The sequence below is a fragment of the Mycteria americana genome, chromosome 1 (genome assembly GCF_035582795.1).
Source record: "Mycteria americana isolate JAX WOST 10 ecotype Jacksonville Zoo and Gardens chromosome 1, USCA_MyAme_1.0, whole genome shotgun sequence".
Lineage (NCBI taxonomy): Eukaryota > Metazoa > Chordata > Aves > Ciconiiformes > Ciconiidae > Mycteria > Mycteria americana.
The window spans coordinates 195949480-195961992 of record NC_134365.1 but is presented as its reverse complement, the minus strand read 5'-3'; the positions used below and the strand labels follow the sequence as shown (position 1 = coordinate 195961992).

The 12513-nt window shown below is 36.9% G+C and overlaps 1 protein-coding gene across 2 annotated transcripts in view; it reads left to right on the top strand.

The window, feature by feature from the left end:
- LOC142404246 (neurobeachin-like) overlaps positions 1–12513 on the top strand; it is a 109776-nt gene that overhangs the window by 58294 nt on the left and 38969 nt on the right. The window lies entirely within an intron of this gene.

Below are 12513 nucleotides of genomic sequence, written 5' to 3'. Positions count from 1 at the left end.
ATTCGTTGGCTAAAACAATTGAAATTTTGTGAAAAGTGTGAAGAAGCAACAGCTGCTAGATGAGTACCGCTGTGATGAAGCTGTATGCACAATCTTCCATTCCCCCAGATAGCTGCCATCTGCTGTATGCAAAACAGTAATAATTTATACATTGCCAGGCGATGGGTTTTTGTTTGTTTGTTTGTTTGTTTTCCAGTCTTGGAGACAGAAATCCACAGATTTCAGAAAGGAATAGATTCTAGAAAGCATTCGTATTCAGCTAAATATTGGGTTTTGGCATGTTGTTTTTTAGTAGTGCGTTCTTGCATCTTGTTACATTTGGTGCTTTTTGAGGAGCAGAACTAAAAACCCATTCAGACCCCTAGCTTCCCAGAGCTGGATTTTCACACCATGCACTGCAAAGCTTGTGTTTTGTAAACAGTTAGTATTTGCTTAGTTGTAAGAATGGCCAGAGTTGCTTTGATCCCACTGCCTCAAATATTTAGTGTTAACATGTACATGATGGTTTTCTGGATTTAAAACTTTGAGCACAAAAAGAGTCAGTAAGGTACAAAACTGGAGATACGAAGGAGCAATGCTTTTTAAAGTATAAAACAGGTGTCAAGCACCATGCATACAAGGGATTTGCATGGCTTAAGGTTCTGATTTGCATGGGCAGACTCCAACGTCTTGACTTTAAGGGTCTACTCCCACGGGCAGCTTGTAGGATTGAGGTCTATCTGTCTGTCTGCGCACCTTATTTAACATCTTATGACATGAGGAGACTCTTCAGCTGTCCCGTGGCTCTACTTACATGCATAACCTGTCATCAGAAATTTCAAGAAATTCATGGAGATGTTTTTGTTCTCTCATTTGTACATCTAAGCCATGCCCTGTCAGTCAATAGCATATACACCTCTTAGGCTGTTTACACCGTGTTAACTTCTAAAAGCATAACTTCATCTTCATTGCCACAAGTTAGATTAGTAAAAAAAATTCACTGTTAGCTATGAGAAGGCAACATGTCTAGAAAAAATGAATCCTCCTAATTTTTGTTATATATAGATACATATAGTTGTATGCATGCATTTAAAAATAGTATGCTTTCTCTTCCAAGAGACCTCAGACATTGGTGATTTGTGGTTTGTCATAAAAAGATTAAAAAATACTTTTTGTTAATTTTTAAACGGAAATTACATTATACGTGTAAATATAGACAGGTTTAGAGCCTTCTTCTGTTTCCCTGAGCTCTGTTCAAGAAACTAGCAGACATTCTCTGGCCAGTAATAAAGCATCTGACATCTTGATGATCTAATAGATCAGGTACTTGGATGTCATGTTTCTGTTACAAGTATATATGCTCTATATACATTGTTTTGTTGGCTTTTTTTTTACTTTATTCTGGCTTTTACTAGATATTCCAGAAAATAAATTAAAAGCAAAAAGATCTTTTAAAAGCCTCTGAAGACCACTTATAAATACAGAAATGTAAGGATAGGAACACTAGCACCTCTAAAAATAGTGATAACAATTGTTTAGTATGTTTTACAGTGGCAGGTGGTGGTGTCTGGCATCTGAACTTAGAAACACTGCAATTTAAAATTAATTGAGCTTTGCAGTTATCCAGGAAAATGCATCTCTCAGTATCCAAATGCTCTTGATGTTTATTTTCTAAATAAACGGAACCATTTTTGTTCTGTCACACAGAAGATGGTGAATGTTCCCAATAAATGGCTGTAAAATAAGCCAATCAATACAACCTTATTGGCAGCAGCCGCTCTCAGACCAATGGCCTCAAATACGGCAGTAGCCTCCTCAAATTGTGGCCGTAACTAATTTCATATTGAGCTGAGTCCCAGCAGAACCTGTCCAGTGAAATAAGGCTCCAAATAAAAAACCCTCCCATTTAGGTCTGAGCTGATTGAAAGGCATCATTTAAAAAGGCAGATCCCTGTGACCTGTTCATGCTATACCTTGGCCCTTTCACTTTCACCCTTTGCTTGAGCACCTCACTTAACCACTGCGGAATATATCTTAGCTTTCTGTGAAGAATGGTAAAGGAGTCACTTCAGTAGCCTTCTAGCTGGAGCAAAAATATGTTCAATGGTGAGATAACTCATCCCTGCCATTCCTTACACGTTTCTCACATGCGTGGGGGAGCCCTCTAAGAACTCTGCTGTTTAACACTGGAAAAATGGCCATCCTGTGCCTTTGTTCTCTTTGGACCTACTTAGTAGAAGACTCTCCATCTGGCTTGCTTGCTTCATTTTCTATTTTGCAAATTCACAATGGGAGAAACCGGAATGCTGGGATAGCATTAAGTTTTAGATTACTAAAGTCTGTGAAATCATGTCTGCCCCTGTAATAACTCTTTGACAACTTAGGATCTGCACTGGATGGTAAAATATACTGATTTCATTTAAACATACTGATTTTGATTTTTCAAACAACTTTGTAATTTTCTGATACCGCAAAAAATATGTGATGACTAGAATTTATTTCAAGTGGTGATGAGGGCCACATGAAAGTCCTGACTTAAATGCTCCACAGAATGTATAATTTGAATTTTATTGTTTAGATCTTTTATGACTAGAAATTGGGAAATTCTCCACTTCTGTCAGTTCTAATGGTCCCCCTTATTCTGCACACTGCAAAATTGTTTTCATACTGTAGAAAGGAGGAGAAAAGATGTGTAACAAAATAAACATTTTTCAGGCCCCAAATTATTCTTTTGTTTGTTTTGGGTTTTTTATTGCATCCTTTTGTATTCTATTTGTAAATTTTTCCTTTTTTAAAGTAAAAGCAGTGAGGTGAAAGCTAAAACTTGAAGAACAGCTTAAGGATATTGATTCATTCTTACTTGACAGGTGAAATCATGGTTGCAGCATGAACCACAGCAATTACAGCATTAAAATGTCAAGAAATTAGAGGTCAGAATAACAGATAATTTTCTTCCTTTTGTCAGATTAAAAATTGACATTCTTTGACAGCACAGGATCTCTGGCTGAGAAAATTATGACAGCTTAACTCATCTTGTACTTGTAAAGCAGTAATTGATAATGAACTTTACCATGACAGTCTTCTCCTGTGGAGAAACATGACAGAACATCCCTGGTACAAAGCCTGTATCTCTTTTTAATATGTAAACAGTAGTTATATTGGACATTAGATGTTATTTGGAATTGTCTTTACTGTTAGTTTACATCATAATCCAAATCCTTTCCACTGGACAGATTTGGCTGACTTCAGGGGGTTGGTGCTGAGAAAGCTAATGCATAAAGAACAATATCGGAAATGTAGTTTATTTATGGTGCTTCGATGTTATTGGCTCACTTCTTTAGGACAATACAGTTCCTCCCCTGGTTTCTCCCAGAATGTCTATAGATTTTAGGAGCCTTATTTTTCCCAAACACCTGGAAATCTGAACACTCAAAAATCAAGAGAGTTGTATTTTTTTCAGGTTAGGAACTTGTTTCTGTATGATGCAAAGTGTTGTGGCTGAAAGGGAACAGTTATACTGGCCATTAGAAAATGCAACAGAAGAGCTAAAATTATTTTCAGTACTACCTCGTAGATTAAACACAAAATAATTAAGTGGGCAGTTTGTGTGTAATGTATTAATCAGATGTAGTACTGAAAGCACATCTAGTGTGCAGAGAAGTACTGTTCCAGGTTTTCTGTTTATTTGTTTAAAATCATAGCCAGATCTCTATTTACTTTTTTTTTAGACGCTCAGCTTGTTTGTGATTAGAAATGTTTGGAAAAATCAAGTGAAACATCGTATTACGCAGCTATTGGTTTGCACTAGGCTTTAGGCTAACTTCGTGTCACCCGTGTGTTCTATGTGAGTGTACGTGAACTGCAAATCCAGCTTCGGTTCGGAGCAGTACGGTGACTTTCCTCTGACCGCTGCGTCCTCACCAAACGCTTGCGTCCCTCCAGTCCGACAGGAATTGCAAGGACATGGGAAAGCGAGGCGGTGTGAAGCTACTGGGCTCAGAGATTTGTTCCGAGCAGCCACCTGTCAAAATACCTGAGCATACTCGCAACTCTCACAGCAAATTGAAAAATGATTAAAATTGCTAGTGTTTGACAGGCAGTTGCTGCGCCCGTAAACTAATCCTAGTAGGACGGTTTTGCCGGCAGCTAACAGAGCGTATGGCCTATGCAATATTTATTTCTTTGGTGGTGACTTGATATTTAGCATATTTAAATAATTTGAAAAGTCATAATGATGCGGTAGTCTTGCAGTGCTTTTCAGTTACCCTCATTTCTGGGTTTTATTTTTCCTCTTATATTTTCTTCTCTTATCTCTTTCTTTGATCTGACAGGAATAACAAAGCATCCCTCTGGATCTGCTATAGTGAAATATGCCCACAGGAAGCAGAGTAGATCACATCAGTTTTCACTTCTTTTTTTTTTCTCCTTTCCTTTTTTTCCCACTCCTTGCTGAAACACTCTTTGCTACTACAGAGGGCTGACATGATAGGGCTGTCAAGACTCAGCAAGATAGATATATCTTTAACAAAGGGAGCTGGAATGCTAGCCTTTCCCTGGTGGCTGAACCTGGCAAATTTATGAGGAAAAAATTAACATGCTATTCTAATAGCACTATATAACGCTTTCAAGGTAATGCCAGCCCTTGCAACCATGTGCTTGTCCTTGCTTTCGCTCGGAGTTATTCTTATTTATTCTGATTTCATTTTTAACTTGTTAGATCTTTTTCTTCTGGGCGCCGTTTCTTTGATGTGACAAGAATATCAAAACCACCCCTATGGATCTGCTTGATTGAATTGTACCCATAGCACTGGCCACTTACGTGTTCAGTTGTGCTTAATTGCCTCCATACAAGGGATGCTCTTCTCTTCCTTTCTAGGAGCAGTCCTGCTTAGGCATGAATATGGATAGTGGTGAAATAAGTCGGAAGCTGCAAGTAGTATCAATATCCACTTTTTTTGAAGTTAATTGAAGGAATCTGTATAGCAAGAACAGTTATTCAAGTAAAAGCCATCATCAAAGTAGAAATTATTTTCTTATGTGCTAAGGGCTCTGATCTTCTCTGAGAAATGTGTACTTGCGTTCTGTTGATTTTTATCGAGAAGTCTACATCTCCTTCACTCCCAAATACTGTGTTTCCCAGACATACAAAACGGGGAATTTTTTTCCAAATTTATACTGGTTTTGGGAAAAGCATCTTGATTATTTTATAGTATTTTTGGCCTGTGAGTCTGTTCTGTATGCATTAAGAGATTATCAGTAGAAAAATAAATGGATTTTTATTTTTCACTCTGGGAGCATCTATGGTTTTACTAATTTTTATGTCTTTCCAGTGAGTTTCAGAGCTCAATATCCTCTTCTGTAGATGGGAAAGGAAGAGTTTTTACTTGCTGTCACTTTGTTATGATAGCTCTCTGTAGATCAAGAAGAAAAACACAGGGATTTTTTGAGGGTAAGATATTTATTTTTGTAGGTAAAGATTCCTGCAGAAGACACAGAATACAGGAGGAGTCACCTTAACTCAGAATATTCAATAAGGAATTAGTGTAAATTGCATGAGTTCAGTTACCACACAGTAATTGCCCAATATATAGACTTTTATTTTGAAATTAATGTGTGCTCTTTACTTGCGTCTCATTCAGGGGAAGGGGCTTTCAAAAGGTGTTTACTGCAGAATAAAACTGAAACATTTTAACTATGTATCCAGTTTTACTATGAAATAACTTTTTGGGAGCACCCACCCTAAGTAACACAAGCCATTTATGACAAGGAGTCAGAAATCGTAATCTGATCCATAGGATTCCAAATTAGAAACATCCTTCTACTATTGCTTAAAACAATTATCTACAGCTAGATTAATGATTGATCATGATATCTCCAGTTAATGAATGTATGAGAGATGATCAGGTAGTCAGTATTTTAGTGGATCTGTGCTGATCTGAGTTCATGACCATTCCTGGATCGTGCTGTTATATATTTGTGGGAATTCAGAATCTTTTCATAGTCAAGAAAATACACAGTTCCTGGAAGCAAAACAAATTGTGGCATACCGGTGGGTTTGGGTCCAAAAAGGCATACTAGAAGGGCTGGGATTTGTTTATTGTTCGTTGTCCTTGTGATTAAAAAGCTCAGCATCCAGACAGAGCTAAGCACTGCCACTCAATGTACATCACCGACCATACACAGAGCATTCACACTGAAAAACGGCCGATAACTTCTTTAGCCGATGAGACTTCAACCAACCTATTTGAAAAATATTCAGATAATTCATTCATCAAAGGAATACTAGGGTGAGTTTGTGAATAACTCACAGCCCAGAAAATGTCTCAATCTACTTTAAGTAGTATTTGGAATAAAATGTTTGGCCAGTTCTATCTACGTTAGAAATTTCATATGCTTTTTTGTCAGAACATCCTGGAGTCTTACCCAAACTGAGTTTAATGTTTTATCAATATAAAAAGAACATCATTAACTGCAATTGCTCTCTTTTATTGCAGAAATATATAAAATATAGGTCTTGTACATGAAAATTTCTTCTTTATTGTCTGGTTATTTTGTTTTTCTCCATATGGATGACAGGTACCAATTATTGATTTTTAAAATTAGTAACAAGCGTTTTAACATACACTTAAAGTAGTATTTCATGTGAGAGAGACAGAGAGAGAGAGATGGGGTGAAAATTACTGCAGCTGATTGTAACAGAAATCGCTGGAAGGGGCTTCTTTTTTCCTATTAGCACAGATTTCAGTTATATTATGCTGTCATTACCTCAGCATAAATTAACTATTATTCAAAACATTTCACACACAGCAGTTTATTGGAACAGATATTACTCAGTCTAAGTATCTAGTCATTCACTTAGAAAGATGCAAAGCCGAGCTTTCTAAATGTTTTAAACATATTGATAATGTGCCTCTTTAATGCCATTTTGAAGCCTATGTACAGTATATCTATATTATTGTTTTCAATTTATGTCAAGAACAAAGTGAAGTTTTGAAGAATGCGTTCTGGGAAATATTCCAAACAGAATTATTTCTTTATAAGCTAAACCCTGAAAATAACTGAGAACATTTATTTTAAATGTAACAGTATAACTTGTTTCCAAAACTGAAATTCTAATATACACTGAAGCTTCATGAATACTATATGCGACACCTTTCAGTATGTATGTTTTACCTGCTTCCCTGTCAGTCCCTTTTCAGCTTTTGGTTTTGAAGCTTTGCCTGTTGTCTGAGATAGTTCTTGTGTCCTGCAGTGGATAAATTGAAGGCTGGCATATGGTTGGAACCTCGTCATAACCACTATTTGTAGTAGAGAGAACGTGCTTTGCAAATCTCAGAGCACCTTCTTAGGGTGGGAACAAGCAGAGGATTTGTGATAGAAAGATGAAGCTGAGAGCAAAGAGATAAGCCAGCATTTACTTTCCGTTCAGATAGAAAGAAAACCACTAATGTTATGTTACCACATTCTTAACTTAATGCATATGCATTTTATTTCATTAACAAGGAAAGATTTTGCTCATGAGTTTTTCTATTTTTTTTGACAATGCAGAAGTAGAACATGAAGTCACACTTTTAGTTTTGTATAGTTTTGTATTTATAAAACAAGAACAAAATGCACATAGTAGATACTTTGGTTTACTGAGTCTGTTCTGCATTCCAAGCATTAAAAAATGTCTTCAGTGATCATATTTTATTTCAATAATAAACCAGAAGAAAAGAAGTCACAGCTAAAATGCATTCTTTAATGATTGAGTACCCTTTCCTCTTTTATTACTGCAAGCTTTCAGAAGGCCTGTTCTGTTGTTTGCTTCCCTGTTTTCCTCATTTTCTTTTGTGTTTTCCTACAAGGGATGTTCTTAATTGTGAAATAAGTAGAAATAAATATGATGTGTATGTTCTGTGTAATGGCTTTCTGAAACATGTGTAAGTCACCCTTCTGGCAGTAAAGATTACTCATTAGTTTAGCTATTAATAACATTTATTTTCCACGACAATGATATTCTGTAGACTTGAACCTATACCTTCATTTATTTACTTCTACATCAAAAGATGTCAGTGTCCCAGTATTTCAAAAGACTACCTGCTTATCATCATCTGAATTCTTGTCAACTACTGGCCAAATTGCCATGGGGTATGAACAGTCGCTAGTAGACCCTCTTTCTCGCATGTTTTGGTTGAACTTCCTCATGTGCATGGTGTGTTACTCTACATGCTGGTTTACCAGAAAGATTTGAGAGAGTTCAGAGAAGAGCATCCTAGTGATGGGAGGACAGAGAAGACTGATTTATGAACAAGATTTCAAGAGCTTGACAGGAAATAACCGAGTGAAAGGGGACGTGTAGCAGAAAGGCAGAAATACGGAGAGTTGCTCATGCCAGCTGAGATAGGGATATTATTTGTCTGATCCCAGATTAACTAGCAGCTACAGGATCAAATTCAGACAGGAAAGTTCAGGCTTAATGGCAGAAGTTTCCTAAGGTCTATAGGCTGTAATTTGACTGTACAAATCTCGTAAGAGAAATTGTAGAAGCCTCATTAAATGGGTCATTTCAAACTAGAATGGGCAACCACTGTAAAAATGCATTGTTAGGAAGAATGTACACTATGGGCAGTTAGAAAAATTGGGACTTTTTCATCTGTGTCTTTTATTCTGCTATGTTCTGTTGTGGCGATAGCTGTGAGCGTAACATGAACCCAACTACTTTGTCAGTAACTGCATTAGTCTGTGCCTCTTATGATTACATTAACTTCCAGCATAAGTTCATAAGTCATTGCAACTTTTTTGTTTTAATTCAGGATTATCTTTATAAGTTTTTAATTTTTGACAAATTAATGGTTAATGTAGATATTAATTTTTAAAATTGCTACATTATGGGTGGAAATTTTTCAAGACAGTCAGTTTAGCTCTTCAGAGTTCTTCATTGTTTAAACCCCTCTGTCTGAGGGGTTGGTCCTTTGTTGACTTACACAGACTAAAGTCAACAGGTTGAAAAAAAGTGTGGTCAGTAGATGTCCTGAGCACCTACCATGTATAGATTGCTATCCAGAGTCATAGTTTACTACACTTCCTACAACCAAACCCAGTTGCATGTTATTTACACCAAGTCACAGAAATTAAATACTGTCCTAAATATTCACATTCCCTTTTTTATTTCTTATATTGCCAATTTTGTCAGAATGCTACACAAAATGTATAAATGTGTAGTAGTTTTACAGAATACAATGCAAATATATGAGCATTTCCTAAGATAGAAAGAGGACAGTATTGAGGAGGGAAATGTAATTGGAGCGGAAGAAGAGTCAGGAAATAACTTGAGACATTTTTCTTTAAAAAGGGATCAATTCAGTTGATGGACAGAAAAATAATGAAAGAGGTGGGGGAATTTAAGAATTTTTATTCTTTAAAAAATCATTTCCTCCCGAAATAAACTTGTCATGCAGAAACTTTACATACATTTGTTGCTGATTTAAAAAAGTTTAACTGTGAATTTTTAAAGCTTGCAATTTAGCTTTTAAAATAAAAAGCATAGTTAAAACCAGCTGTAAGCATGCACTGTTAAAGCTCTTAGTCACGAAGACAAAAATTAATTAGAAAAGAGTGGATGAAGTTTCAAAGTTTCAATGAAACCTCCCGCTGGTATTACTGTTGCATTTTTATGGATAGGATGCCTATGCTTAAAGGCCTCCGTGCTCCTAAAAATGACAATTAAAAACATATACGGTGTCTTAAAATCAAAGGCAAGGGGAGCTAATAAATAATATTAAACCTGATGTAGTCCCCAACAAATTCTCCCTTCTAATGGCATGGAGTAAAATTTCGCTATGTGTAAGAGGCAGTGCACTATTCAGATGACATGAGCCTCCCTGAAAACCACGGGAAGCAGCCCAATGCTACTTCCTTGGCTCCACTCCCAATTACTCCCCAGAGCACTTAACAAGTCTAGGGTACTTGTATTTTATTCTCATCCCGGTTAGTGTTACCCTTTGTTCCGGCAGCTGTGCGGGTACCAGCAAAGCCAAGCTCTCTCTGCTTCTGTGACCTTTCCTGGCTAGCAGAAATCATGAGCCATTTGGTCACCCAGCTTGAAAGTCGGGGGTCCTTCAGGAATATTCATTCCCCCAGTTTCCTCAAAAACACCACTGCTTTTTTTGCTTGATGCATTGGCCTGTTGCGAGCTGTGAGTGGAGGTCAGGTTGACCACTTGTGCTTTCCAGACCAGGCTATGGAATAAGGACAGAGATGCTCGGTTTTGCTGTTTTGTCAGACTAGAGATTGCTCCGTGTCTCTTTCCCCAGGAGATCTTCATGAACAGTAGAAGTTTCTTCTTTCTTCTGCCTCAATGGAGAGAAAAAGCAATGAGATTTTTCACAAGTACCTTCTCAGTTTTGTAGCGTTTCTACTCCTGGACAATATCTGGAGCTTTATTATTGTAGGAATATAAAGGTATAATAATACCACTGGCTTCACTGCCATAGAATAACTAGCTTCTGCTTTCAGCTCAGCATTCTGGTTAGTATAAATGGTGATGGATCAGTGATGTGTGAGTTTGAATTTTTTTTTTTATTCTTTTTAAATAATAGGAAAACCAAAAGTACCTTCAATTTTTGCCCAGAATAAAGCCCTGCATGTGCTGTAGTGTTTAACTGAACAGGTCAGGGTAAGCAGCTTCTCTTCATGTCTGAAGAAAAGAAATAAAAATGAGGGAGAAGGAGGGAAAATGGAATTGCATGGGAAGATGGGCTTTTACACAACTCCTGTCTTCTTGAGGGAGGGAGAAAGAGGCCAAGGTACAGTGGGAGCATGAGAAGCTACGTGAACAGCAAAGAGGGGAAAAGGACAGAAAGGGCATTTGGAGCTCTTGACACAGAGGAGGAGGAAGGGAAAGGGTTAGGAAGGCAGTCCTGGGGAGCGGTGAGAGAAGCAGTGAAGGAATTGCTATAAGAACAGAGAGCTCTTGGTATGGTTGTTAATGCAGAGAAATTATGTTTGCAGCCTTCCCAGAGCTTTATGGGATTTTTTAGTCTTGACCTTTGGGACTTCTGTTTTCATTAGTGAATTCACTGAGATATTGTATGATATAATCTAGTTAGGCATTTCTAAACAAAAAAAGACTTTATTTTAAGTACTTTTGACTTGTAAAATTTAGCAGGTTTCTAAATGCAGTTGATGGTGTTTTGAAAAATACTACTGGCAATTTTTAGCCTAGTACAACTGGAACTTCAGGCTTTCTAACTGTTACTCACTGCTTTTCACATGTGGAAACAATTGTAGCATCCCAGACAGCAGCAGTGTTTTTCTACAATGCCTGTAAATTTTAGTGACTGCCAACTAAGGGATTCTAATGACAGTTTTCATATAATTTTTTAATTCCTTCACTTCCTCTTTTGTAGACTTTGAAAATCTGTAGTGGTTCCAGTCATAAGAGAAGCTACATTTAAAAATTCAGAGCATTTTTTATTTCTTACTCAAGGAAACGTAACAAATTTATCTCTGCTTCAGAAAAGCCTTGAAATAACTTTTCATTATTGGAGATAATGTGCTTGGAATCCTAGGAGCCTTTTCAGAAAAGAATGCTTGTGTCATAAGTTTTCTCTGTTTAAAAAAAAAAATCCATCCCAAAGATCTAAAAACATTAAGATTTCAGCATCCTGGCTTGTATTTCATATGCAAAAGAGAAAAATAAATTAGTTAAAGGATGACATAAGGGAGAGGAAAAGAAATGCTTAGCTTAAAAGCAAAAACTCCTGAGTAGGAGTGTCAAGAAGTGAGAGGTATGACAAACCTAAGACTGTAATGGCAGATTTTAAAAGAAAAAAGAAAACTGAAAGATGCAGGCAAGGATAGCTTGAAGAGGAGTTTTGGTAATAACAAGAACCTGAATTTCCTGGGACTTGAAACTGGCAACACAAACTCAGGAAGAAAGAAACAGTTTGGCCAGAATAGAAGATGATGCTCTGAGCTAGATCTTGCTAAGTTCTAAGACTGAGGACTCTCTCTTGGTACCAGGATTTATACAACAGGAGGCACATTGAGGAAACAGAACTGTTTTGGTTTGGTTTGGTTTGGTTTGGTTTGGTTTGGTTTGGTTTGCAAATACTAGATAGGACACATCTGCAATTCTGCATATTGTGATGCTTTGATTACGATCACATAAAGGAGTAATACAAAGGAGCAGTATCAACAGGGAAATTCTATGTTGCAGGTGTACATTTTAGTAATTTGCATTGCAGAATCAAGGTGTCAAAGAGAAGCTTGTTCTATAGACCTAAACACCAGATGGGAAAGATCATCTAGATTGGCCTCTCACCCAACAAATCACATAGAGCTCTTGTCCATGTAGCCTTTTGAATGTAACCGTAAGTGTTGGTGTCTGAATAACGAAGAGGATATGGAAGTGTTTCCTTATATAGGTAGAGTTTAGGTCATGAGAAATTATTTCAGTGAGTCACCTCAAATATTTATCATCCAAAAACAACAACAAAAATTCTTGTTTTAAAAGAAATGAGGGAATGTCTCCAGAAGAGATGAAACTGC